The following is a 27,862-nucleotide window of genomic DNA, read 5'->3' on the forward strand; positions in this document are numbered from 1 at the left end:
CAAAGACTAATGCTGCTCCTTTCTTTACTATACAGCTGGAAGGGACATCAGAAATTAATCATTCCAGTCTCCTCATTTTACATATGGAAAACTTGGAGCACGGCAAGAGGCAGCTACATCAGCAAGACTGCAAATTCTGTTAACCATAAAGCCAGGATCAAACTCTTCCTGAGTCACAGACCAATCACTCTCCAACTTAAGGAGAATGAAGCAAAACCACCATGTTATCCGTATCAGGGAATTTACTCAAGAGGTTTTTTGTTTCTTGTTTTTAATTTTTTTATTTCCAAAAAGTTATTTCAGATACAATTGCTTTTCCTAAAAGGACTGCCTTCCATGGAATTAAAAAATAAGAAGAAAGAGAAAGAGGTTGGGTGTGGTGGCTCACACCTGCAATCCTAGCACTTTGGGAGGCCAAGTCACGCAGATCATCTGAAGTCAGGAGTTCGAGACCAGCCTGGCCAACATGGTGAAACCTCATCTCTACTGAAAATACAAAATTTAGTTGGGGTGCTGGCACATACCTGTAATCCCAGCCACTTGGGAGGCTGAGGCAGAAGAATCACTTGAGACTGGGAGGCAGAGGCTGCAGTGAGCCGAGATCGTGCCACTGCACTCTAGCCTGGGTGACAGAGTGAGACTCTGTTTCAAAAAAAAAAAAAAAAAAAAAGAGAGAGAGAGAGAGAGAGAAAGAGCATAAAAGAGGAAGAAAAAAAAGCTTTAGGATATAAGACAGAATGTATTAAATGGGGTTAAGTGATTGCACAATTGACTGGTTTGGCAGTTAGTAGCTCAGCACATTTTCGTCTTCTATACAAAATCCCAGTTACTCTCTGGGAAATACTAAAATGTAAAGAAGCATATTTGTGACATTTTACCCAGCATAAAGAATATAGTATACTCTACCTCTGTATAATGTGCTAAAGAAAATTGTGTAGGTTATCTTTGACTTTGGTGATCTAGAGACTTTTTTTATATGAAATATTTTTGTCTTCATATATATTTGGTAATTGTGAGCAGCAGAATTAACCAAAAATAATGTATTTTCCAGGAAGTGAATTTTGATTATGCTTTGATTATATAAAACTTATCAAGACAACTTCACCAATCTAAATGAACATTTTCTTAAAATAGACAGTCTGGTTCATTGGGCATGAGAACCAGCATTTTTAACTACCTCTAATTCTGATATAGAATAACACTTTCCAAAACACTGCTTCTAAGAATCAAGGACAAAGACCGTATCACCATATGATCATTTTAATAGATGCTGAAAAAGCATTCATAAAATTCAACATCCATTTATGATAAAAACTCTCAATAAACTGGGTGTATCAGTTTGTTTTCATACTGCTATAAAGAACTGCCTGAGACTGGGTAATTTATAAAGGAAAGAGGTTTAGTTGACTCACAGTTTAGCATGGCTGAGGAAACCTCAGGAAACTTACAATCATGACAGAAGGTGAAGGGGAAGCAAGGTGCCTTCTTCACAAAGAGGCAGAAAGGAGAAGTGCCAAGTGAAGCGGGAAGAGCCTCTAATAAAACCATCAGATCTTATGAGAACTCACTTACTATCATAGAACAGCATGGGGGAAACCACTCCCACGATTCAATTATTTCCATGTGGTCTCTTCCTTGACACATGGGGATCAGAGGGATTACAATTCAAGATGAGATTTGGGTGGACAAAGTCTAACCATACCACTGGGTATAGAAGGAACATACCTCAAAACAATAAAGTCCATTTTTGACAAGTCCAGAGCTAACATCATACTGAAAGAAAAAAAAATTGAAGGCCTTTCTACTAAGATCTGAAACAAGGATGCCCAATTTTACCATTTTTATTCAACATAGTACTGAATGTCCTAGCCAGAACAATCAGGCACAAAAAACAAAGGGCATCCAAATTGAATGGAAGAAGCCATATTATTCTTGTTCACACATGATGTGATATTACATTTAGAAAACCTAAATACTCCACCAAAAAACTATTAGAACTGATCAATGAATTCAGTGAAGTTGCAGGACACAAACTCAATATACAAAAATTAGTAGTGTTTTCCATACACCAACAGTGAACAAACCGAAAAAGAAATAAAGTTAGCAACCCCATTTACAATAGCTACAAAAATTATAAAATACCTAGGAATAAATTTAACCAAAGAAGTGAAAGATCTCTGCAAGGAAAACTACAAAGCACTGATGAAAGAAATTGAAGAGGACACAAAAAAATAGAAAGATACCCCATGCTCATGGGTCAGAATAATTAAGGTTGTTAAAATGGCAATAAAACCCACAAAGATACATAAATTCATTGCAATTCCTAATAAAATACTAATGGCAGTCTTCACAGAAGTAGAGAAAACAATCCCTAAACTCCTATGGAACCACATAAGACCCCAAATAGCCAAAGCAATCTTGAGCAAAAAGAATACAGATGGAAGCATTGTACTATATGACTTTAAAATATACTACCAAGCCATAGTAACCAAAACTGCATGATGCTGGCATTTAAAAAAACATATAGACTAATGAAACAGAATAGAGAACCCAGAAATAAATCCATGCAGTTACAGTCATCTCATTTTTCACAAAGATGCCAAGAACATACATGGGGGAAAAGGCATCCTTTTCAATATACGGATTTGAAAAAACTGGATAACCATATACAGAAGAATGAAGTTAGGCCCCTATCTCTCACCATATAGAAAAATCAAATCAAAATAAATTTAATGACTTAAATATAAGACCTGAACCTATAAAACTACTAGAAGAAAACACCAGGGAAACATTTCAGGACATTGGTCTGGGCAAAGACATTTTGGGTGAGACCTCAGAAGCATAGGCAATAAAAGCAAAAGTAAACAAATAGCATTACATCAAGCTAAAAAGCTTTTGCACAAAAGAGGAAGAAACAATCAACAAAGGTGAGACACGACCCACACAAAATAGGAGAAGATATTTGTAAACTATTCATTCAACAAGGGATCAATAACCAAAATATGTAAGGAACTCAAACAACTAATAACAGAACAAAAAATTCCAATTAAAAATGGGCAAAATATCTGAATAAATATTTATCAAAGACATACAAATGATCAACAAATATATGAAAAAATGCTCAACATCACTAATCATCAGAGAAATGCAAATCAAAACCATACTGAGGCGTTGTCTCACCCAAGTTAAGATGGCTTTTACTCAAAAGACAAAAAATAACAAATACTGGCAAGGATGTAGAGAAAGAGAAATGTTCATACCCTGTTGGTGGGAATGTAAATTAGTATAGCCACTATGGAAAACAGTATGGAGTTTCCTCAAAAAACTAAAAATAGAACTACCATATGATCCAGCAACCCCCTGTTGGGTACACAGCCAAAACAAAGGAAATCAATAAATCGAAGAGACATGTGCACTCTACACTCCATATTCCTATGTTTATTGCATCATGATTTACAGTAGCCAAGATATACAATCAACCTAAGTGTTCATCAAATCAGCATATGAATAGATAAAGAAAATGTGGATTCGTGGGTCCGGAGGGCGGAGCAAGATGGCCGAATAGGAACAGCTCCAGTCTCCAACTCCCAGCCACACAGAAGACCCGGGTGATTTCTGCATTTTCAACTGAGGTACTGTCTCATCTCACTGGGGAGTGACACGGGTGCTGGTCAGCTGCTGCAGCCCGACCAGCGAGAGCGAGTGCGGGCGAGGCATCAGCCACCTGGGAAGCAAGGGGAAGGGACCCTTCCTAGCCAGGGAACTGAGACACAACACCTGGAAAATCGGCAACTCCCACCAATATTGGCGCTTTTGCCAACAGGCACACCAGGAGATCATATATCCCACACCTGGCCGGGAGGTCCCACGCCCACGAGCTCTCCTCATTGCCAGCACAGCACTGTGATCTAACGGGCAAGGCAGCAGCGCAGGTTGGGGAGGCTCTATTGCTGAGGCTTAAGTAGGTGCAAACAGCTGCTGGCTCCAACTGGGTGGAGCCTCACAAAGCGTACCAAGGAAACCTGGCTCGCCCTGTGGTGACTCCACCTCTGGGGACAGGGCACAGCCACACAACAACAACAACAACAACAACAGCAGCAGAAAACTCTGCAGATGCAAACGACTCTGTCTCGACAGCTTTGAAGAGAGCAGTGGATCTCCCAACACGGGAGGCTGAGATCTGAGAATCCGACAGACTGCTCGCTCAAGTGGGTCCCTGACCGAGTAGCCTAACTGGGAGACATCCCACTAGGGCAGCCCTGACCTCACACCTCACAGGGTGGAAAGCATACCCCTCAAGAGGAAGCTCTCAGCAAGAATCAGACAGGCACACTCGCTGTTCAGAAATATTCTATCTTCTGCAGCCTCTGCTGCTGATACCTGGTGCGGCAACAGGGTCTGGTGGACCAAGCAATCTCCAACAGATTCCACAGCTTGAGGGTCCTGACTGTTAGAAGGAAAACTATCAAACAGGAAGGACACCCCACACCAAAAAACCCCATCAGTACATCAACATCAAAGACCAGAGGCAGATAAAAGTTTCCACAAAGATGGGGAAAAGCAGGGCAGAAAAGCTGGAAATTCAAAGTAAATAAGAGCACATCTCCCCGCAAAGGAGCGCAGCTCATCGCCAGCAACGGATCAAAGCTGGATCGAAAATGACTTTGACGAGATGAGAGAAGAAGGTTTCATCCGCCATCAAATTCTTAGTGGTGTTTCAAAGGAGGAAATTATTACCCAGCGAGTAAAGAAACTAAAAAATCTGAAAAAAAAGTGGCTGAATTGACGGCTGTGAATTTCACCAATGCAGAGAAGGTCATAAACGAAATGAAAGAGATGAAAAGCATGACACGGTGAAATACGCGGACAAATGCAATGCTTCAGTAACCGACTCGAATCAACTCTGGAAGAAAGAGTATCACGATTGAGGATCAAATGAATGAAATGAAACGAGAAGAGAAACCGCCAAAAGAAAAAGAAGAAAAGAAATGAACAAAGCCTGCAAGAAGTATGGGATTATGTAAAGACCAAATCTCCGTCTGATTGGGGTGCCTGAAAGTGAGTGGGGAAAATGGAACTGTTGGAAACACCGTGATAATCCAGGAGAACTTCCCAACCTAGTAGGGTACAACATTCAAATCCAGGAAATACAGAGAACGCCACAAAGATACCTCGAGAAGAGCAACTCCACATTACACTGGTGACTCACCAAAGTTGAAATGAAGGAAAAAATCTATAAGCAGCAAGAGAAAGGTCGGGTTACTCACAAAGGGAAGCCCATCAGACTCACAGCAGATCTCTCGGCAGAAACTCTGCCAAGCCAGAAGAGAGGGGGGCCAATATTCAACATTCTTAAAGAAAAGAATTTTAAAACCCAGAATTTCACATCCAGCCAAACTAAAGTTTCATAAGAAGGAGAAATAAAATCCTTACAGATAAGCAAATGCTTAGGAGATTTTGTCACCACTAGGCCTGCCTTACAAGAGAGACCCTAAAGGAAGCACTCAACATGGAAAGGAAAACCGGTACCAGCCATTGCAAAACATGCCAAAATGTAAAGACCATCGAGGCTAGAAGCTGAAAAACTGCATCAACTAACGAGCAAAATAAATCCGAAGTTAATATCATAATGGCAGGATCAAGTTCACACATAACAATCTTAACCTTGCAAATGTAATGGACTAAATGCTCCAATTAAAAGACACAGACTGGCAAACTGGATAGCAGGTCAAGACCCATCAGTCTGCTGTATTCAGGGAGACCCATCTCACACGCAGAGACATACATAGGCTCAAAATAAAGGGTTGGAGAAGCATCTTTTACCAAGCAAATGGAGAACAAAAAGTAGGTTGCAATCCTAGTCTCTGATAAAACAGACTTTAAAACCATCAAAGATCAAAGAGACAAAGAAGGCCATTACATAATGGTCAAGGACACTAACAGGAAGAGCTAACTATCCTAAATATATATGCACCCAATACAGGAGCACCTAGATTCATAAAGTCCTTAGGAGACTTACAAAGAGACTTAGACTCCCATACAATAATAATGGGAGACTTAACACTCCACTGTCAATATTAGACAGATCAACGAGACAGAAAAGTTAACAAGGATGTCCAGGAATTGAACTCATCTCTGCAGCAAGCAGACCTAATAGACATCTATAGAACTCTCCACCCCAAATCAACAGAATGGGAGACATTCTTCAGCACCACATCGTACTTACCCAAAATTCGACCATATAATTGGAAGTAAAAGCACTCCCTCAGCAAATGTACAAGAACAGAAATTATAACAAACTGTCTCTCAGACCACAGTGCAATCAAACTAGAACTCAGGACTAAGAAACTCAATCAAACCGTCACCAACCACATGGAAACTGTGAACAAACTTCGTTCCTGAATGACTACTGGGTACATGTAACGAAATGAAGGCAGAAATGTAGTTCTGGAAAAACCAATGAGAACAAAGATACAATGATACCAGAATCTCTTGGGACACATTTAAAGTAGTGTGCAGAGAAATTTATAGCACTAAATGCCCAAGAGAAAGCAGGAAAGATCAAAAATTGACACCCCTAACATCGCGAATTAAAAAAGAACTAGAGAAGCAAGAGCAAACACATTCCAAAAGCTAGCAGAAGGCAAGAAATAACTAAGATCAGAGCAGAACTGAAGGAGATAGAGACACAAAAAACCCTCCAAAATCAATGAATCCAGGAGTTGGTTTTGAAAGATCAACAAAATTGACAGACCACTAGCAAGACTAATAAAGAAGAAAAGAGAGAAGAATCCAAATCGACGCAATTAAAAAATGATAGATATCACCAACGACCCCCACAGAAATACAAACTACCATCAGGAGATTACTATAAACAATTCTATGCAAATAAACTGAAAACCTAGAAGAAATGGATACTTCCTTGGACACTTACACTCTTCCAAGACTAAACCAGGAAAAGAAGTTGAACTCCTTGAATAGACCAATAGTAGGCTCTGGAATTGAGGCACAATTAATAGCCTACCAACCAAAAAAAAGTCCAGGACCAGATGGATTCACAGCTGAATTCCTACCAGAGTGTATATGTGGAGAGTTGGTACCATTCCTTCTGAAACTCTTCCAATCATGAAAAAGAGGGAAACTCCCTAACTCATTTTATGAGGCCAACATCATCCTTGATACCAAAGCCTGGTAGAGACATTGGTCAAAAAAGAGAATTTTTGTGACCAATATCCCTGATGAACATTCCATGCAAAAATCCTCAATAAAATACTGGCAAAACCGATTCAACAACACATCAAAAGCTTATCCACCATGATCAAGTGGGTTTCATCCCTGGATGCAAGGTTGGTTCAACATTCAAATCAATAAACATAATCCAGCATATAAACAGAACCAAAGACAAGAACCACATGATTATCTCAATAGATGCAGAAAAGGCTTTTGACAAAATTCAACAGCCCCTTCATGCTAAAACGCCACAAATTCGGTATTGATGGAACGCACTCAAAATAATAAGAGCTATTTATGACAAACCCACAGCCAATATCATACTGAATGGGCAAAACTGGAAAAATCTCTTTGAAACTGGCACAGATAGGATGCCCTCTCACCACTCCTATTCAACATAGTGTTGGAAGTTCTGGCTAGGCAATTAGGCAAGAGAAAAGAAATCAGGGGTATTCAGTTAGAAAAGAAAGAAGTCAAATTGTCCCTGTTTGCAGATGACATGTGATTGTATATTTAGAAACCCCATTGTCTCAGCCCAAAATCTCCTTGGGTATTGATAAGCAAATTTCAGCAAAGTCTCAGGATACAAAATTAATGCAAAAATCACAAGCATTCTGGTATACACCAATAACAGACAAACACAGAGCCAAATCATGAATGAACTTCCATTCACAATTCTGTTTCAAAGAGAATCAAATACCTTAGGAATCCAACTTACAAGGATGTAAAGGACCCTTCAAGGAGAACTACAAACCACTGCTCAGTGAAATCAAAGAGACACAAACAAATGGAAGAACATACCATGCCTCTCACGGATAGGAAGAATCAATATCGTGAAATGGCCATACTGCCCAAGGTAATTTTATAGATTCAATGCCATCCCCATCAAGCTACCAATGAGTTTCTTCACAGAATTGAAAACTGCTTTAAAGTTCATATGGAACCAAAAAGAGCCCGCGATCTCCAAGACAAATCCTAAGTCAAAGAACAAAGCTGGAGGCATCACGCTACCTGACTTCAACTATACTACAAGGCCACAGTAACCAAAACAGCATGGTACTGGTACCAAAACAGAGATATAGACTTCAATGGAACAGAACAGAGTCCTCAGAAATAATAAATTTCACACATCTACAGCCATCTGATCTTTGACAAACCTGAGAAAACAAGAAATGGGGAAAGACTTCTATTTAATAAATGGTGCTGGGAAATTACAGCCATAAGTAGAAAGCTGATCCCATCCCTCCCTCAACCCCAAAACCAACCTACCACTCCACCCATTAACCAACCCGCTACTAACCTAGGTAGTACCATTATCTGTGACATAGGCATGGGCAAAGACTTCTACAAGTTCAAAACACCAAAAGCAACGGCAGCAAAGCTAAATTGACAAATGGGATCTACTCAACTAAAGAGCTTCTGCACAGCAAAGAAACTACCATCAGAGTGAAATGAGGGCAACCTACAGAATGGGAGAAAATTTTTGCACCCACTATCTGACAAAGGGCTAATATCCAGAACCTACAAAGAACTCCAACAAATTTACAAGAAAAACAAACAACCCCATCAAAAAGTAAGCGGATATGAACAGACATTTCAAAGAGGACATTCATGGACAGCCAACAGACATATGAAAAATGTCTATCATCACTGGCCATCAGAGAAATGCAAATCAAAACCATTAATGAGATACTCATCTCACACCAGTTAGAATGGTGATCATTAAAAAGTCAGGAAACAACAGGTGCTGAGAGGATGTGGGAGAAATAGGAACACTTCTTTACACTGTTGGTGGGATTGTAAACTAGTTCAAACTTCATTATGGAAAACAGTATGACATTCTCAAGCGATCTAGAACTAGATGTACCATATGACCCAGCCATCCCATTACTGGGGATACCCAAAGTGATTAAATTATGCTGCTATAAATATGCTTTTACACGATGTTTATTGCAGCACTATTCACAATAGCAAAGACTTGAATCAAATCCCAAATGTCCATCAGTGACAGATTGATTAAGAAAATGTGGCACATATACACCATGGAATAAATACTATGCAGCCATAAAAAGGATGAGTTTAAGCGTCTGGTAGGGACATGGATGCAGCTGAAACCATCAATTTTAAAGCAAAACTATGACAAGAACAGAAAACCAAACAATCGCGATGTTCTCACCTCATAGGTGGAACTGAACAACGAGATCACTTTGGACTCAGGAAGGAACATAATCGGCCTATCATGGGGAGGGGGGAGGGGGGGATTGCATTGGGAGTTATACCTGATAAATGACGAGTTGATGGAAAGAAGTAGATCAACATGGCACAAGGCATAATATAATAAACCTGCATGTTATGCACATGTAAATTCTTACAACTTTAAAGTATAATAATAATAAATAAATTTAAAAAAAAAATTTAAAAAAAAAAATAAAGAAAATGTGAAGTATTATATACAATGGAATATTCAGCAATGAAAAGAATGAACTCCCCATATTTGCAAAAAGCAACACGGATGAAACCAGAGTGCATTATGTTATGTGAAATAAGCTACAACAAATACCACATGTTCACACTCATATGTGGGGACAAAATAAAGATGGATTCCACAGGAGGTAGAAAAAAGTTATTTTATGATTACAAGAGAATGAGAAATATGGGATGAAGAGAAAACTGATAAAATAAAAATACAAAAGAAATGAGTTGATCTTTCGTTTAACTTAAATATGTTGATTCAATAAAGTTAAATAAGATCTAAAGTGTTTGATAGTATTGCTGGGTAACTATACTAACAATAACGCATTGTATAGTCTCCAAAATAGCTAGAGGGAGAAGAACTGAATGTTCCTAACATAAAGAAAAGATAAAATGTTTAAGGTGATGGATATCTCAATCACCCCTGATTTGATCATTACATACAGGCGCATAGGCAAGCAAAGTCATTACATATAACCCCAAATATGTACAAATATTATGTATTAATAAAAGATATATCAATAAAAAATATCCTACTGTTAAAATGATAAACTGAGGCACATTAAAATTTAAGGAGTTTTGCAATATTTTGGAAGAGGAAAAAGAAAAAAATTAAGGAGTTTATTTGAGCAAATGATGATTCATGAATCAGGCAGCATTAAGTGGGAAGTGATTTGGGCCCAGGGGAGGAGGCTGAAGGGTAGGCTTTACAGGATGAATGCAGAAGCAGAGTAACAACATTATTTCATTGTTAAAATTGAGCAGTTGTTATATTTGGTTTATCTCAGCCAAAAAATCCATATTATATAACTAATGCTACTTGGCCATCTATGATTAGCAAAACTTTAATTTTCATCACACAGGAATCCAGGGCATTGGAGCCATCTCAGCCTACTGGCTTCCCATTAAGTTATTTCTTATTACCGTTTTGGTGGAAAACCCCTTCATGCACTTATTGAAGAGACAGTTTCAGAATAGGGCAAGTAGAATGCTCCACAATGTGCTCGATGCTGCACGCATGATGTTAGCAAATAATCTGCTTATTCAAATGAATACCCCTTGTTTGTTGAACAATAAAAAGAGCTTCTAATTAAAAAGCATTTTTCCTTTTATATATATCTCTTCCATCATAGAACTTTTTGTCTGAAGGTGGAAATGAACAACTCCTAATCCAAAACTCTGCGTTGTGCCTTCCATCACATCCAAAATTCCTAGAAAGACCTGTAAATATTGTCTTCTGGGGATTCTTTTAAATGTTATCTAGAAGAATAACATTAATTCATCAATGTCATCAATCTATAAATGAAGATTGACTTAATAGACAACAGTAATGGGATATGAAATCCAAAGCCTTAATAAGAATGGCAAAGTAAAGATCTAGCTTTAATTGTAGGTTTGATGCCTAGGTTCTCAGGGAGACCTGCCTCAGAAGAAGCATATACATTCCTCGTGAGCTGTAAGCTAAAACATGAAGAAACTGAAATAACAGGTGCAAAGATGAGAAATGAAGACAGGCGTGAGAACTTCTAGATAAAGCCAAGTCACCATTTTGGTGGTTTTGCTGACTTTGTCCTGTAGCCCTTCCATCTGAGCATTTTATAAGCATCCGCCTTCATGGAGCTACATCAGCAGAAGCTGCCTGGCAAAGACAGAGAGCCCATTTGCAAGTCAAACAGGCTTAAAATTGAAACCCAAGCTCCTCCAACGTACAGGTGACTCCTTGTGCCATTACTTCTATAACTTTCAATTGCCCATCTCTAAATGGGGGAAAATAATTCCTGCTGCATACATACCTGTGAGAATTAAAAGATGGGTATGTAAAGTTCCTAATATGGTTGCTGCTTTTCCTTCTTCACCTGCTCTCACTCTTCAGGAAAGAAAGGGGGAAGAATGTCTGAGGCATTCCAGAGTCAAGTTACCGAGTCTGCTTTTGAGTATTTACATCTTTTAAAAATTCTGCAGTGATTTTATGAGGAAATAAATAAGCTTCATGAATATAACTGATTATATCTATTTTTATAATTTCATACTCTTATAGTAGGAAAAGGTGAAAGCATAGATTTGGAATACTATGCATCCTTTTATGAAATAGAAACAACATTAATTTGTTGAGATTCATTGTTTGGCACTGGGGAAATGCCAAGAAATATCAGACACAGTTTCTGCACTAAAGGTTTAACAATTGATTTGTGGTTCAAGACAAGTGAAAAGTTTCAGAGCCACAAAATTAAATAACTCAAGATAAAAATATGAAATATGTCATTTAGGCAGTTTTATTATTAACTTCCAAATGAATTGTACAGACAATAATTAATTGTTATACAAACTTAGAAGAAAAAGAAATCACTGCATAGGTAGTAGTAAGGAAGATTTGAGCAGAGAGTGATTGGTGGCCTACTGGCAGAAATTAACCAGAGGCCTATTTAGTCAGAAATTTTAGTGGTTTTGTTTTGTTTGGGTTTTGTTTCCTTTTTAATAAGTTGACTGCTAAAAATTGGGAGAATAATGCCTTAGTCCAAAGAAGCTCCTTTAAAAAAGGCTACAAATTGGTTGTCTTGGGGTGGAATTCGGAGGAAAGAGAAACAAAAGAGGGCGTCCGGAATTATAGTCTTCTCTGCAATCAGGGCATTCATTTGTAGTGCGCATTTCCTCTCTATCTGGCACTTCTAACATCAAAATACATTCCTGTTTTTCCTGCTGCCGTACCCTTTTATAATTGCAAACCTTAAAGATACTTTACTATTTTTGAGCTACCAATGATAATTAAAATCTTCAGGGTAAAACCAGCAGTTCCTCCTCCTAGGTGATTATCAGCTTAGAGCTGGTTTCACAGAGGGCTGACCACTTCATAATAAAATGAATAGTAGGCAATTAAATTCCAAATCTGTAAGAACCCGGACAGGACCCAAATGCCAGCAAGCACTATTGTGAGACATTTTGGGAATCAGGCAAATGAATAAACAGGAAGTTCCGGGATTAGATCCCAGCATATACTCTGACTGCAAAGTAGCAAAATAGACACAAAAGAACTTTTGTCGGTCACTACTTTTTATTTAACACCACTATGTTGGTAGAGTAGTGAAATATTTCCTTATTTAAATATTCAGAAGCCCAGGATATGGTTTTGTCCTCCAAAACTTTTCTTTTGTCATATAAACATGTGTCTATCCTTGGGGATTTAATCAATACTTACTGCCTTAAGTTGTTTAAACTATTTCGCTCACTGGAAGCATGAAACTTTCTGTGAACCAATCTGCCTTATCCAAAAAGATTCTTTCACATTATTTCAAAGATGGTTCTGCTCATATATCCCAACTTTTACTGAGTAATCCCCAGCAAATTTCATCTTATCTTAACAGCACTTTTAGTCTGATTTAACTGAATGTTAATGGACAGGAGAATCCTCGTGATTCATTTTCTGATGTTGAAGCAACGATTTTAGCCAGGAAGAGAAAAAGATAAATATCTCTTTATTATTATTTTCAGAGACAGGGCTCTCTCACCAACATTGCCCAGGCTGGTCTTGAACTCCTGGGCTAAGCTTATCCTCCTGCCTCGCCTCCTAAGGTGGGATTACAGGCATTAGCCATCATACTCCAGCCAAGATAAATCTTTTCCAACAGAGAAGAGTCACCAAACTACACATATCATTCTCATAACAAACTGAAACATCCCAACATATGCAAATTTTTGACTTTCCAAAAATAAGAGATTCTTGTCACAAACATTTAATGTTTTACAGAGGACACCTTTAGAGAAACATTGCCTCAGAGCTTTACAACATGATACTTGGTTTGTTTGTTGAATATAAAATTTCAACGACTAACGAGATGTTCATTAACATCCAAATTTTATTTTTTACATGATTTCTGGGAATGTGGATATTTTTATTATCTGTGGACAATGTTTATTCTGTGGAGTTTAAGATCATTCAACTACTCAATCTCCTTAAGAGAAGATAAAAACACCTTATTTTTGGTCAAGCTGAGCTTCATGTGCCTCAAAGTCACGTTTGAAGTTGTTCCTGAGGATATCCATAGAATCTGCTATAAATTCTTCCATTTATAGAGTTTCAGAGGATGAATGGCATTAGTCAATTAAACTGGCATCTCAGCTACTTGGGGTTATAATTAAACAATGACCGCAATCTTTGAAATGCCCATTTTTGCAGATACAGAGGAAAACTATGGAGAGGAAAAGCGACCTCTTTGTCACTACATAATATTAATGTATTTTCCACCTAACCGTGATATATAGGGAAATAACAAATAAAAAATAATGATGCTGCTTTGAATTTAAAGCAGACAAGTTCGCTATGGCACGCTAGTGCAGAAAGGGACCAAATATGTTCTGTAAGCTCAAACTAGGGACAACAGCATTGTAATTAGTTTTCTCCGCTACAAGCGTGTAATTCAACCTTTGAAGAAGCAATACCTTCTCCCCAGAGACCCTCATGGGCATAAACAACAATATGGTCACAGCCCATAAAATCCAGACCAAAGTTTGCTGAGGTCAAAGGTGCCCTAGCATAAATGTGCTCGCTTTTAGGCAGTGGGATGATGGCAGTAGCCTCCAAAGCTCGCGTTTCTGTTTTGTTCCAGTCCTGTGGGTATCACTCTCATAGCATAGAACTGAACACAAGCAACATAATAGCTGGGTATTAAAGGGGTGAGTTTATCGGCACGGTGGCTCAAACCTGTAATCACGTAGCACTTGGGAGGCTGAGCCGGACTACTCTTTGGAGTCCCGGGAATGAGACCAGCCTGGCACATGTCCCATCTCCCCAGAAAAATCTCATACTCTGGCCTAGTTTGGTGGTGCACCAGTCCCAGCTACTTAGGAGGCTGAGGTAGGTAATCACTTCAGCCCAGGAGGTTTAGAGGCTGCTAGCTTTAATAACTCACCATTGCATCCTGGGAGAAGATCTTGTGCCCAACAAATATCGCTTTATTATTTATGTATGGCTTAGATAAGGTCTTGCCTTGTCTCCCAAAACAGAGATACAGACCAATGGAACAGAACAGAGCCCCCAGGAAAAAAATACCACACATCTACAACCATCTGATCTTTGACAAACCTGACAAAATAAGAAATGGGGAAAGGATTCCCTACTTAATGCAACTGGAAAGCGTGGTGTGCAATGGTTAGCCATGCGAAAGCTGAAACTGGATCCTTTCCTTACCTTATATGGAAATTAATTCAAGATGGATTAGAGACTTAAATGTTAGACCTAAAACCATAAAACCCTGGTAGGAAGAAACCTAGAAGTAAATACCATATCTGTGACATATAAGTAATGGGCAAGGATTTCATGTCTAAAACAATTCCAAGTCAATGGCAACAAAGCCAAAATTGACAAATGGAATCGAATTAAACTCAAAGAGCTTCTGCACAAGCAAAAGAAACTACCATCAGGAGTGAGCAGGCAACCTGTCCAGAATGGGAGAACATTTCTGCACTCTTAACATCTGGACAAAGGGCTAAATATCCAAACTCACAAAGAACAAACAAATTTTATAAGAAAACAAACAAACCCCATCAAAAAGGGCAAAGGATATAAACAGACACCTCAGAAGAAGACATTTATGCAGATAACAGACACATGAAAAAATGCTCATCATCACTGGCCATCAGGAGAAATGCAACTCAAAACCTCACGAGACACCATCTCACACCACCAGTTAGAATGGCAATCATTAAAAAGATTAGAACTGAATTAGGATGGAGAGGATGTGAGAAATAGGAACACTTTTACACTGTTATGGGGATTCTGTAAACTAGTTCAACCCATTGTGGAAGACAACAGTGTAGCGTTTTCTCATGATCTAGAACTAGAAATGCTACTTCCATTTGACCTTGTGCCATCCCATTACTGGGGATATGCACCAAAGGATTATAAATCATGCTGTTACAAAGACACATGCACATGTATGTTTATTGGGACACTATTCACTAGCAAAGACTTGAACCAACCCAAATGTCCATCAGTGATAGATCGTGATTTTGCCAGAAAAATGTGGCACATATACACCATGGAATACTATGCAGCCATAAAAAAGGATGAGTTCATGCCCTTTGTAGGGACATGGATGCAGCTGGAAACCATCATTTTCAACAAACTATCACAAGAACAGAAAACCAAACACCACATGGTCTCACTCATAGGTGGGAATTGAACAATGAGAACACTTGGACACAGGGAGAGGAACATCACACACTGGAGCCTGTTGTGGGGTGTAGGGAGCAGGGAGGGATAGCATTAGGAGATATACCTGATGTAAGTGACGAGTTAATGGGTGCAGCACACCAACATGGCACATGTATACATATGTAACAAACCTGCATATTGTGCATATGTACCCTAGAACATAAAGTATAATAAAAAATAAATAAATAAATAAATAAATGGGTAAGTTTCAACTTTATCTCAGTTTAGAAAAGTGGGAATTTCATTGTGTAGCTTTCCCTTTGCTGTGAAACCTTCTCTTTCCTCAGTTGCTATTCACTCTTCAACTCTCGCTTCTAACCTTCTTACTCCACTGAAACTACTCTTACCATGTGACATCACCCGTGACATCCTAATTACTCAATAGTGTTGATATTTTAACACCTTATTTTAATACCTTTCTGCAGCACTTGGAAGTAGCTACTCCTTCCTCCAATCCTTCTCCCTAATGGATCTCATGATGTCATGTTTTACCAGTTCTCTCTCTACCTTCCACTTTTGATATTTCTTCATCTCTGTTGTGGAACTCTTCCACTGCCTACTCCTAAAACATCCATGTTCCCAGTATTGTGTTCTTTCTGGAAAGGATTATGTTCGTTTCATGGTTTTAATTATAGCTTATTCATTAATAAAACCCATGGTGATTGCCAGGGGCTTGGGGGAGGGGCAAAGGAACAGTTGTTTAATGGGTGTAAAGTTTCAGATTTCCAAGATGAAAAAATTCTAAAGGTCTGTTTCACAGCAATGTGAATATACATGATATTATGAAACTGTATACTTAACCATGGTTAAAATGGTAAATTTGTTAGTTACCATTTGTTTTTCACCACAATAGATAGACAAATAGACACAGCTATCTATCTATCCAGTGTAATATATGCAGCTGCTACCCCCACTAAATCTGTTGTGAAGTATCAACACAACTGGCTTCAAGATGGTTGCACCTGCTCTAGGCTTCACATTCTCACACATCAATGGCCAGAGACAGAAAAGAGAACTTCTTTTCTTTCATTCTCTTCTTAAACATTAAGGAACTCTTCTTGTAGAGCCCAGAAAACATCCTTTTATTTCTCATTAACCAGAAGTGAATCAAGGAACAGTATAAACACAACAGGAACTGAGCAGCCTCTCAGCATCCCTTGTTGAGGATGAAGCTAGTCTCACCTTCCCAGATCACATGGATGCACAGAGAAGGCTGAGGGAACAAAGTCAGAGCTCTACCAGCAAGGAAGAATGGATACGGTACAGATGTAGTGGGGCACCAGCTGTATGTGCTACACTGATCTCTCCCCTGAGCAAAAGACCCATGGATACAACTCTTTCCAAAACATCTACTCCATATCAAATTTATATACACTGCTTTTGCCATGAGAATTCTTCTTATGCTTCCTATTCCATTTTATAACACTCCTGTATAATAAAAAGCCTAGTCAGGAACCTGGGCAGGGTCTTCAACTCCGTCTTTTTTCTATACAAACAATCCTGAAATCTGACCATGGTGACTCTCCATTTCATTTCTATGGCCAGTGCCTCCTAACTCAACTCCCTGTCTCTAGTGCAGCCTTTCCTCATAAGTCCAACTTGCTGACCTGATGACAACAAGGGCAGTTAATCTGAAACACAAACCTGACCATGTGATTCTGTTTATGGATTGTCTAAAAGAGGGGTTCCATGACCATGACTTCCCCGAAATGAGATGCAAAATTTTTTGAATATGTATGTGAAACATTTTTTGTGAAACAAATTTTTGAATAAATATGTGAAACATTCTGATAGATTATTTCTGGAAAGTCCTTGACCCAGTAAATCTTCAAAAACTACTGACATAATGGACACAAATCTAAGATATTTTGCATGGAACATAAAGACCTTTCATAATCTGCTTCTTACTTATCTCTTCAGACTCATCTCTTACATCTCGTTCCCTTATATCTTATGCTCCACCAAAAGTAAACTACTTGCAGTTACTCAAGCACAACTCTGTGCCTATACACAAACCAGTACCTCTTTCTAGATTACTTTCCCTGCCATAATCCATTTAGTACACGTCAATGCATCCTTCAGAATCCAGTTTGTATATCACTTCCTCTGTAAAGTCTCCATTTGTGACCTCAGAATGTATCAACTGCTTCCATATACTTTTATTCTATAGATATTTTTCTATTTATGATACATTTGTTACTATAATGTATATTTTCTCATTTCCTCCACCAAACTATGAGCTGCCTGAAGAAAACATTGTCTGATTCTTTTTCGATGTCTCCACCTCCAAGAAGAGATCCTAATACAAAGTAGATGTTCATGATGTATTTGTTGAAAAGAACTATTTGAAAATACATTATGTCCATAGTTAATATACAATAATGCATTTTGGATTAACCAGATATGGAGAATTATTCTTATAACTGTTTACTCTGTCTTACGTAGGTTTGATAGCAATAATTCTCAAACTTCAGTGTGCATCAGACTTAGCAGTGAAACTTTTTAAAATTACGGAAAGAAGCTTCAGGCCCTATCCCACACCTGCAGAGCCAGAATCTCTAGGACTGCAGCCCTGGTGCCTGCTTTTTAAATAAACCATCCAAATGAATCCAGTAACTTCTGCTCTCAATAATTGACAGAAATCGCTTTCCATTCCAGGACAAGAACCAAAGACAAATTCCTATGTGTCTCCTCTTCATGATCTTAGGCAGAAGGGTCTGTCACTACCGAGGACAACAAAGGATAATCCACTTTAGTCAGTGCTGACTTGGTTGGAGAAGAAACGTAAAAGCACTCAAAGGCAGAAAATAAAAGCAGTTCCAGTCCTGGAAGCCATTTGGACAGTTCCAGTTGAAGAGCCAAAGCAGAAAATCAACATTCCAGCTCCTAGAAACTTTATTTTCACCTTTCTTCTAGGCATACTTTATAAGTCAAATAGAATTGCTTTGGCCTGGGTGATTTTGCATAATGGTTCTTAGCATGGTATTATGGTCTGCATTCAGTATTATTTTTCTTACATTTCTGTAGAGCAATGACAGCACTATTCCCCAAGCATCCCAACAAAGCTCTCAACCCGCACCCAGCCCCTGCATAGGCCAATGACCTGTGGAAAGACAAAAACAAGAATGTTATGCAATAAATCAGAAATGGCCTGGAACACAAACCTGGCCAAAGAATTGAGTGCCTGCAGCCAGACTACGGCTGTTTTCTCTTTGGGCAGCAAGGAGGAAGCAAGTGTGACTCCTCAGACACCCTCAAGGCCTGCTGATCAAGACAATGGTTCTTCATTACTCATCTATATGAAATAGGTCAGACATCATTGTTTACTTATTTATAATAAGCCTAATTACTCATCTTATTGCCATACCTTGTCTTCCCAGTCTTATTTATGCATTGCTTACCTGGGTAAATATGGGGGCCACAGAGGTGCCTTACTTCTATTACCATGCAGCAGAACTTACTGTGGGAAACATAGCTGATGGAAAGCTCCAACTACTGCCCCTTCGGATTCACCAGGCAATACTTTCCTCAGTCTGCTCCCAGCCAATGACTCAGCACAGTGGGAGTGCTGGATCCAGCCCATTTCTGCTTACCACAGGAAGCCCCCTCATGGGAAACTTTGGCTCAGAGCTGAGACATAGCCAGAATTGCATTGAAGTTTGAGTATTTTCCTACTCAATTCTTCTTTCTCTCTTTTCTTTTTTGGATGTCAGACCTACATTGTGGTTTGAAGACTCATCCTGCTTCCGCCCTCTTTATTTTTCACAGGTGCTTCCCCTCAAGAAGTCTCTTACATATCTAAACCCCATCTTGGCTTCCTAAAGGATCCAAACTGACACTGTGTTTGCTTTGTTAAAGATAATTGTAAGTTCTTTGCAACTACTCTTATTAAAGGGTGAAAGCCCTGTAAGACAAGGCTTCCAACCATCCACGCCAATATACCAGATATGCAAGTAAAAACATCTGGGAACCTCCAGCCCAGTCCATCTGCCAGCTGAGTACCACTAAGTAATCTCAGTCAGCATCATGCAGATCACCCAGCCAAACTCTACCTGAATTCCTGGCCCATATGATTCTGACAAGAAAGAAAATGCTTATTCTTTTGTGGTAGTTTGCAGCAATAGATTATCAGAACAGGTATCATTTTCTTTTCTTTTTCTCTCCCGTTATGTTGAGTTAAAAATTAACACCTTATTTACATAATTTCCTACAAAAGAAAAGGTTTTAAGAGTCTATATGGAAGAGCATATTACATAGTGTCTAAGGCTACAATTTTTAAAGTAATATTAGATTCTTCCAATATAACCTGTTGAGTTGAATGGAAAGTCCTTGAAATTTCAGGTGCTACGAAAGCAACTTCCAAAAGCTTTTCTACCTATGGGTCTTTAATTCATTGGCCCACTTTCTAACTTAACTTTGTAGAAACCAACTCAATCATCTTCCAGGTAGTACACAATTCTATAAGATTTTTTCAGCACAAAAGAGGTGGAGGGATGCAGTGAAAGCTTTTCAAAAAATTGTGGCTGTTAAAAGAGCATGCTGCTGCAGGCAGATTTGAAATGGAACACTGATTTTATTTTGATCAATAAATCTAGATAACACAAGGCATTACCATTCTCAAACATTGCAGTTTTTGCTTCATTTTAACTGAATGTGTCTTGTGGAATCTTGCTTTATTCCATAAAACAGAATGACAATTTTTTTCTCCCCAGCCAGACAAGCTAGACCTATCTGAAATCAATCTTTCAGCATGGCAAATACATTGTAAATTATAAGGCAATGTGTATACTAAAGCAAGTGTGGTAGTTAATTTTAACAATTTTTTAAAAGCATGTCAGGGTTTTGATAATACCAGAGAGATGAAAATTTCTTACACGGCATGCCAGATCAGCACAGTTTTCAATCTGAGATTAGAGGCCATTGACAAACATGTCATGAAGTTCACATAGTATTTATGGTTGATCTGCTCAAGAAATTAAAAGCATTGAATCTTGGACATGACACAGATGTGAAAGATTAAAACAAAACACTTGAAAATATTTCAGTTGTGATAAATATATACCTTTAACAGATGTTTTATTTTTCAAGAAACCACACCTGCTTTGAAATAACAGGCCCAGGGAAATCTTCTCATGCCCTGGTGTCACAGTGTCCCTTAGATTTATCTATAATGTAGAACACTGCAAAAATTTTGCCCTTAAATTAATTGATCCCACAGATGAAAACTGCACAATCTTTGATTTTTCACTGTATCTTTAAAAGCCGTTTTTCTTTTGCCTATCTCAAGAACCCTACTCTTTTGAAGGATATTATCCACTCATCTATACATACATCCACATATTCCCTATGTTAGAAAAGGTCTTTTTTAAAAAGAAAAAGAAAATCATTTAGGAAAACATAAACTGTTTCGTTTTTGTAAGGGAAGGATGTGTGGAGATTTTTCTGTTTAATAATGCTATCTTTTTATTTTATTGTGGTAAGAACATGTAACATGTGATTTACCCTCTTAAATTCTTAATTGTACAATGCATTACTGTAGACTATAGGTACAATGTTGTACAGCAGAACTCTAGGGCTTGTTTATCTTGCTTAATAGAAACTTACTCCCATTGATTAGTAGCTCCCATTCCATCCTATTTTCCTACCATTATATTATAGCAGTTCAGCTGGCGATCAAGCTTTGAGATTGATTAAGAAAGCTGATTTGAAATGCAAAGGTTTGAAGATCTGCTTTTCTACTCCTTTCATCTCTTCATTTCTTTTGTGGTGATTCTATCCACCCTCTTGGTTTTAACTACCACTTCTTAGCAAATGACTAAAACAGCCCACAAGTCTAGCCCAGACTTCTCTCCTAAACCCACTTCTGAATTTCCACCTATCTATGGCACATTTCAACATAGTTTTTCTCTTCACAACTCAAACCCAACATTTTACACAAGTTCTATAAATACTCATTTAATCTAAAACCTGTATGTTTTTCAGATGTAATAACTGAATCCTAGAGTGGCTTACTAGTTTACCTATAGCTGCCTACTGGAAACAAATGTTTCTCTAGAAATAATTAGTAAAACCAAAGTATGTTCTTAGAGATGACTAATAAAATTTTTAAAGCCATTAATTTATCAAGAAAAAGGGGCATTTAAAAAATTATCACTATCAGGAAGGAATGATTTTTGATTCTTGAATGTTCATTTATTCTTTATTATAGATTTTGATTCTCCAGGGAAATTCTCCATTTTCTTATCTATTTTTCTTGAACATAATTTTTAGAATTATTTTCCATTTCAATATCTGAATCACCTTGGGTGTTTCTGTTCTCTATTTCTTCCAGTGGTCTTGCCTAGTAATGTACCAGGACACTGTACACAAAAGTCATAAAAGATCCAAAAGGGTGATTTCTGTCTCCAAAGAGGGCTTCTTAAGCTTCTGGGAGGGAGCTGGAGTAGGAGCAGGACCATTATCCCAATCAGAGTTTAAGTTGATTGACTTAAGGGTTTCAATCTTTATCAGGTTTATTCCAATTCTGATTTTCTCTTATTCTTTGCATGCAGTCCTTCAAACCTGTCAACTAAGGATCTGGACCCGTTTACCTGGCAGACCCTACCTTCAGTTTTATCTCCGCAGCACGACCAGCTGCTGATGGCTGCTTTCTGCTTAGCCTCTCTACCTCCTGGCCTGCACTGCCTCAAGAGGAAAAGTGGCTTACATGATAACTTCTCTGCAATTCCCTTTACTCTGGGATTATGACTCCTCAAATCCTGACTGCCTTGGTAGCCATCCAATGACTCTAAGCAGATGGCTTTCTGTATTTTATTCAGCTTTTCTGGTTGCTTTCATTGGGAGGATTGGTTAGCGCCAAGCCAGTTTATCATACCTGGAAGCCTGGGTATATTTTGAAGACATAGAGGACAGAATTTGCTGGTTTACAAATTAGATGTGAAAGGTGAGTGAAAGAAGCTAGTCAAGAATGACTCCAGGGTTTTCTTTATCCGTATGTTTTTGTTGCAAAGGACAGTATGAATGAATTTGTAAATAACTAAGATAGGGAAGTCAGGAGGAGTAGGAATGGGGAAACAGGTTTTGGAGGAAAATTAACAGACTCAGATATGCATGCATCAAAAGTGAGATGCTTTGTTACAGGTGCAAGTGGTGATGTTGAATACGTAAGTCTGGAGTTCAGAGAAGCCCAAGATGAAGACCTGAATTTGTGAATTTTCAGCCTGTACATTCAGAGTTTACAAAGTAGAGGCTGAGATACACATAATCTTGAAACGCAAAAGAGTGAGTGATAATCTTTAAAAGATTAAAGAGCCCTTCCATGACTCTTCTATATTTTACAGCAAGACTTTCAGGTCAGAATGTCTAAGGCAGAGCAGGTGAATTAGGTTGATATGATTTGGCCCTGTATCCCCACCCAAATCTCATCTCAAATAGTAATGCTCACATGTTAAGGGAGGGACCTGTGATCCCCACATGTCGAGGGAATGAGGTGATTGGATTATAGGGGCAGTTTCCCCCATGCTGTTCTCACAATAGTGAATGAATTCTCACAAGATCTGAGAGTTTTATAAATGGTAGTTTTTGCCTATGCTGTCATACACTCTGTCTCTCTCCTGCCATCATGTAATACGTGCCTGCTTCCCCTTCCACCATGATTGTAAGTTTCCTGAGTCCTCCTCAGCCATGTGGAACTGTGAGTCAAGTAAACCTCTTTTCTTTATAAATTACCCACTCTCGGGTAAGTTATTTATAGCAGTGTGAAAATAGACTAATGATGTAGACAGAGACAAGAATCTGTGCTTGTAAACAAATCCTACCACTCTAGTGCTCTAAAAGCAAACAGTCATAATACTTTGTTTCTCTTCTCATTCAGGTACATGGTTTGGCACCATCAGTTTCTCTTTCTGTCCTCCTCCCAGAGGATGCTATCTGCAAAGAGGACCCTGAGCAAGGACAGAATGGTTTATATCTATTAAAAGAAAAATTAGAGAGTACCAATGGATTTGTGGAAGAGAATGAAAACAGAGAAAGGAAATAAAGATGAAATACAAATAAATGTACACTCAAAAGCAAATAATCCTTGAGTTTTTAATATTTACTCATTTCTAAATGGATAAGCCTAGTTAGTAGTTTGGGAGTATTTAAGCCTAACCTTTGTTATCTGTAAGGATAACATTAACTAGTAGTGGCCATTATTTGTGCAACTTGTTAAACAACTTATCAAAGAAAAGGAATAAAATTGCTTTTATATATCTAAGAATCTCTAAATCTGCTTTTTAAAAGATATCTTTTCTCTATTGGTTCCCACAATTCTCATTTATCATTCATACACACTATCACAATGGAAGGATGGATCCACCCAAGACAAAGTCAGAATCACAAAGGTTGAAGCTTGGGTAGCTACATTTTTCAAATCTTCATAGATTTCAAGGCCTTGGTTAGGAAACATGGCAAATAATGCTTCACTTTTGCCCATTCTTGCCTTTATCCAGTCATAATAAGAGTGGTCGAGAGCTGTCACCATCCCTGTAAGATACAACATCATGTCAAGTCTAGTGTACATCAGAAGCCTCTGGTACCATTTTTCCTCTCTTGGTTTCCTTCTGGCATTTTGACCATATATGAATATGGCCAAAGATATATGGTCATATATGAATATTCTTCTATATATAGATATATAGAAGATAGATATATATAGAAGATAGATAGATAGATAGATAGATAGATAGATAGATAGATAGATAGAGAAAGATTATTCTATCTTTCTAGAACAGCAAAAGAATCACATCACTCCCTGATGAAGAATCTACTACTTTGGTTTACTACTAGTCCAAGTTTTTTGTTTTTGTTTTGCTTTGTTTTTAATTCGAGTCCCCCTAAAATACTCTCATATTTCTATTTCTTTGCATCTAATTTCAATCTCTCTAATGTGTTATAGATCAAAAGTTCAGTTTTGGTTATATTTTATTTTGTTCCATAAAGTCTTCACATGACTTATAACATAGCATACTGTTTGTGTATAATGTATGATGCCATCAATACCAGCTTCTTAAGATGTTGAATTCAAATTGCCACCAGAGAGGCCACCAAAGAGGGCATTTAGTGTCAGGACACCATAATTCTAGCATCAGACCTGATGATAACCAGTTGTGTGACCATAAGACGATAATTTCATGTCGTTAAGCCTCTATTTGACCATTTGCATAAATGCAAAGATTGGATTCAGTTGTCTCTCGAGTCCTTATAATTCTAATGCTTTATAAGGCTATTAGTTCTCATAGAGAAGGGCAAGTTAATGACCAAAAATGAGTAGCATTAGCTTACAAGACAGTGATTTTATAAGAAATACACATTTAAAACAACTTACTAAACTAGATGGTACTACATGTAATAGCTACAAAAATTAGCAATTAATCTTCATAGGGCTTTTAATTTGTTTCTTGATTTTGTCATTTGTGCAAAGTGTCTCGGCATTTGTTGATAATCTAACACAGTCTACCTCTGACTTATGTGTTTGCTATACACACACTCTAATACATCCAGACAATTCCAATTGCTTGGAGTCTGCTCACATCTGGTCACAATGAAGATAAAGCTGTAATAAAATTTCTAAAAATAAGTTAAAATTATCTCAGAAGCCAAAAAACAATAACCATAATAATAGAGATTGCTACATCTGGTGAAAAATGAGGAGAACTACTGCAGATTCCCCACATCTTGGTCATTTTTCCTTCCAAACGTTGCTCATATTTTCACCCATACAGATTACCCTGTATCATACTATCAGTCCAAATCCATCATTTCTTTCAAGGTCAGGCTCAAAACTCACTTCACTGCTCCTTCCTTCCTATCACCCCTTTATTTCTCATGAGATAGATGCCAGACTTAGCTTTGCTTTACTCCCTGCCCATTTGTGAACTCTCTCTCCCACTTTCAACATCTGCATCACGGTACCATCATCATTTCTCTCCCTAGCTGTTCTCCCTAGCAAGAAGTGAATGAAACACATCCAGACATTCTCTCTCCAACTCCTCACCCCCCTCCCCAGAGTGCTATGCCAAACTTTGACTGTATCCTATTCTGTTCTTTGGATTACACGCATATTAAGGCAAAAAAAAATGATGATTTAATTTGTAGCACATACAAACAGGAATGAAAATCTATTTATTGAATTTAAAAGTTACAGCAGGTTATAGAGACTTTGGCTGGTGTGGAAAATTTAAAAAAAAGAAAGATAGAGACTTCTGCATTTCTGCATAGTAGGATTAGCTTTATTATGTATCAGTCTTATTGGATGTTAAATCTTTTGTCAACACACAGGATGATCCGTGTAATTCTTCTGATTGTGAGGTAGAGGACAGAAACCATTCCAGATAATGCTAACAGCCAAGTTTCAAAAATCCTTTTGGGGAAAATGAAGCTTTTAAGAGGTAAATGGTGGTCAAAGGCACAGGCTCTGGATTCAGACTGCCCAGGTTCAACCCCTCTACCAATTACCAGCCCAGAGACCTTGAGCAAGTTACTCTACATCTCTGCACCTAAATTTCCCAATAATAAAATGGGGATAGCAATAGCTATTACCTCATGAAGCTGTTGTTAAATTAAGTTGTTCACACACATAGAGTGAGTAGAATAGATAAGTGTTTCCCATTATCGTTGCTGTTGTTAAGAGGTCCCTCACATCAGGCATCTAAGGCAGTAAATTAAGAACTGATGGTGCTGGTTACAAAGGCTGTAATTTTTTCGTTTTTATTTTTATCAATTGCAAATAAAAACCATTGAGAATTTTCACAATTAATCAAGCCTGACTCAAGAAACACATGATTCTGCAAGAATCATGCGAAACACAAAAGAGGATCATCGTACACAAAAATTTTTTAAAAGACCCACACTAGATCCAGAACAGAACATTCCTTTAGTGTTCAATTCCTTAGTTGCCAATAATACCATAACCATTCTGTGAGTCATAATACAGTTTACCATCTGTATATATAAAGTTTAATATTTATATTAAGTATTATATTAATTAAACACATCTATATATACGAATTCAGCTTCTCATCTAGTCACATTTAATGTTGTCTTTATAAAACCTAAACTTATGAGAGTGTCTAAGTGGATATTTGTACCATGTGATTGAAAGTGTCTGCAGCAGCTGTAACTCAGGATCGAGGATGGACAGACGGGGCAAGAAGCCCTTACTACAGAATGGTGTCTTAAGGGGACCTATTCCTCCACATGCTGCCAATCAAATATGCAATCCTCTGAGGTGCACTGTGAATTATTACAGAGGCATTTGCAGGTTAATTTAAAGGAATGGGTTCAATCATTTCATGTAATCCACCACCTTCCTTTCTACGATTCTTTCCGTGGAGACAGGGAGCTTCTTCTTGACTTCTTTCTCCCCTTCTCCATAGCTGCTCCTTACACTCCTCCCCACCTAGGATTCTGCACAAACAACCTTACTAAGGAGACCGTGCCAGAGGTGTCTTCCAAGAACTGTCTTGCTTTCTTCTGGAAGGCATAGGAGACAGGCCGTGTGACCCCTTACTGCTTTTCCCACCAGTAAAATAGTAATTCTATGTCATTTCTATTCTCTCATCTCCTTGCACATCGTTTTCCTCTTTTCCTATGTCTTTTCTCCCTTTCATTTAACAAGTTATGTCCCTGACCACCAGTGTCAGCTATTAACCTCAGGAAAATATATGTCCCCTCTCTTCATTCTATGTATGGGTTGAAAAGTTAGTCCAATCTCCATGATTTAACAATAGTGCCAACAACATACATGTGTTTATTTAAGAGGGAAACTGAAATTTTGTCATATATGTTATTATTCTTTTTGTTTGTTTGTTTTTATTATTATACTTTAAGTTCTAGTGTACATGTGCATAACGTGCAGGTTTGTTACATATGTATACTTGTGCCATGTTGGCGTGCTGCACCCATCAACTC

General features: G+C 38.1%; 1 long non-coding RNA gene across 1 annotated transcript in view; it reads right to left on the reverse strand.

Annotated features, from left to right (window-relative positions):
• Positions 1 to 23,984: 23,984 nt before the first annotated feature.
• Positions 23,985 to 27,862, reverse strand: part of LOC103883161 — a 67,132-nt gene continuing 63,254 nt past the window's right edge. The window contains exon 5 of the long non-coding RNA XR_645294.4: positions 23,985 to 24,436. This is a non-coding gene — a long non-coding RNA (uncharacterized LOC103883161). The remainder of the gene's footprint in view (positions 24,437 to 27,862) is intronic.

Source organism: Papio anubis, chromosome 4 (genome assembly GCF_008728515.1).
Source record: "Papio anubis isolate 15944 chromosome 4, Panubis1.0, whole genome shotgun sequence".
Classification (NCBI taxonomy): Eukaryota; Metazoa; Chordata; class Mammalia; order Primates; family Cercopithecidae; genus Papio; species Papio anubis.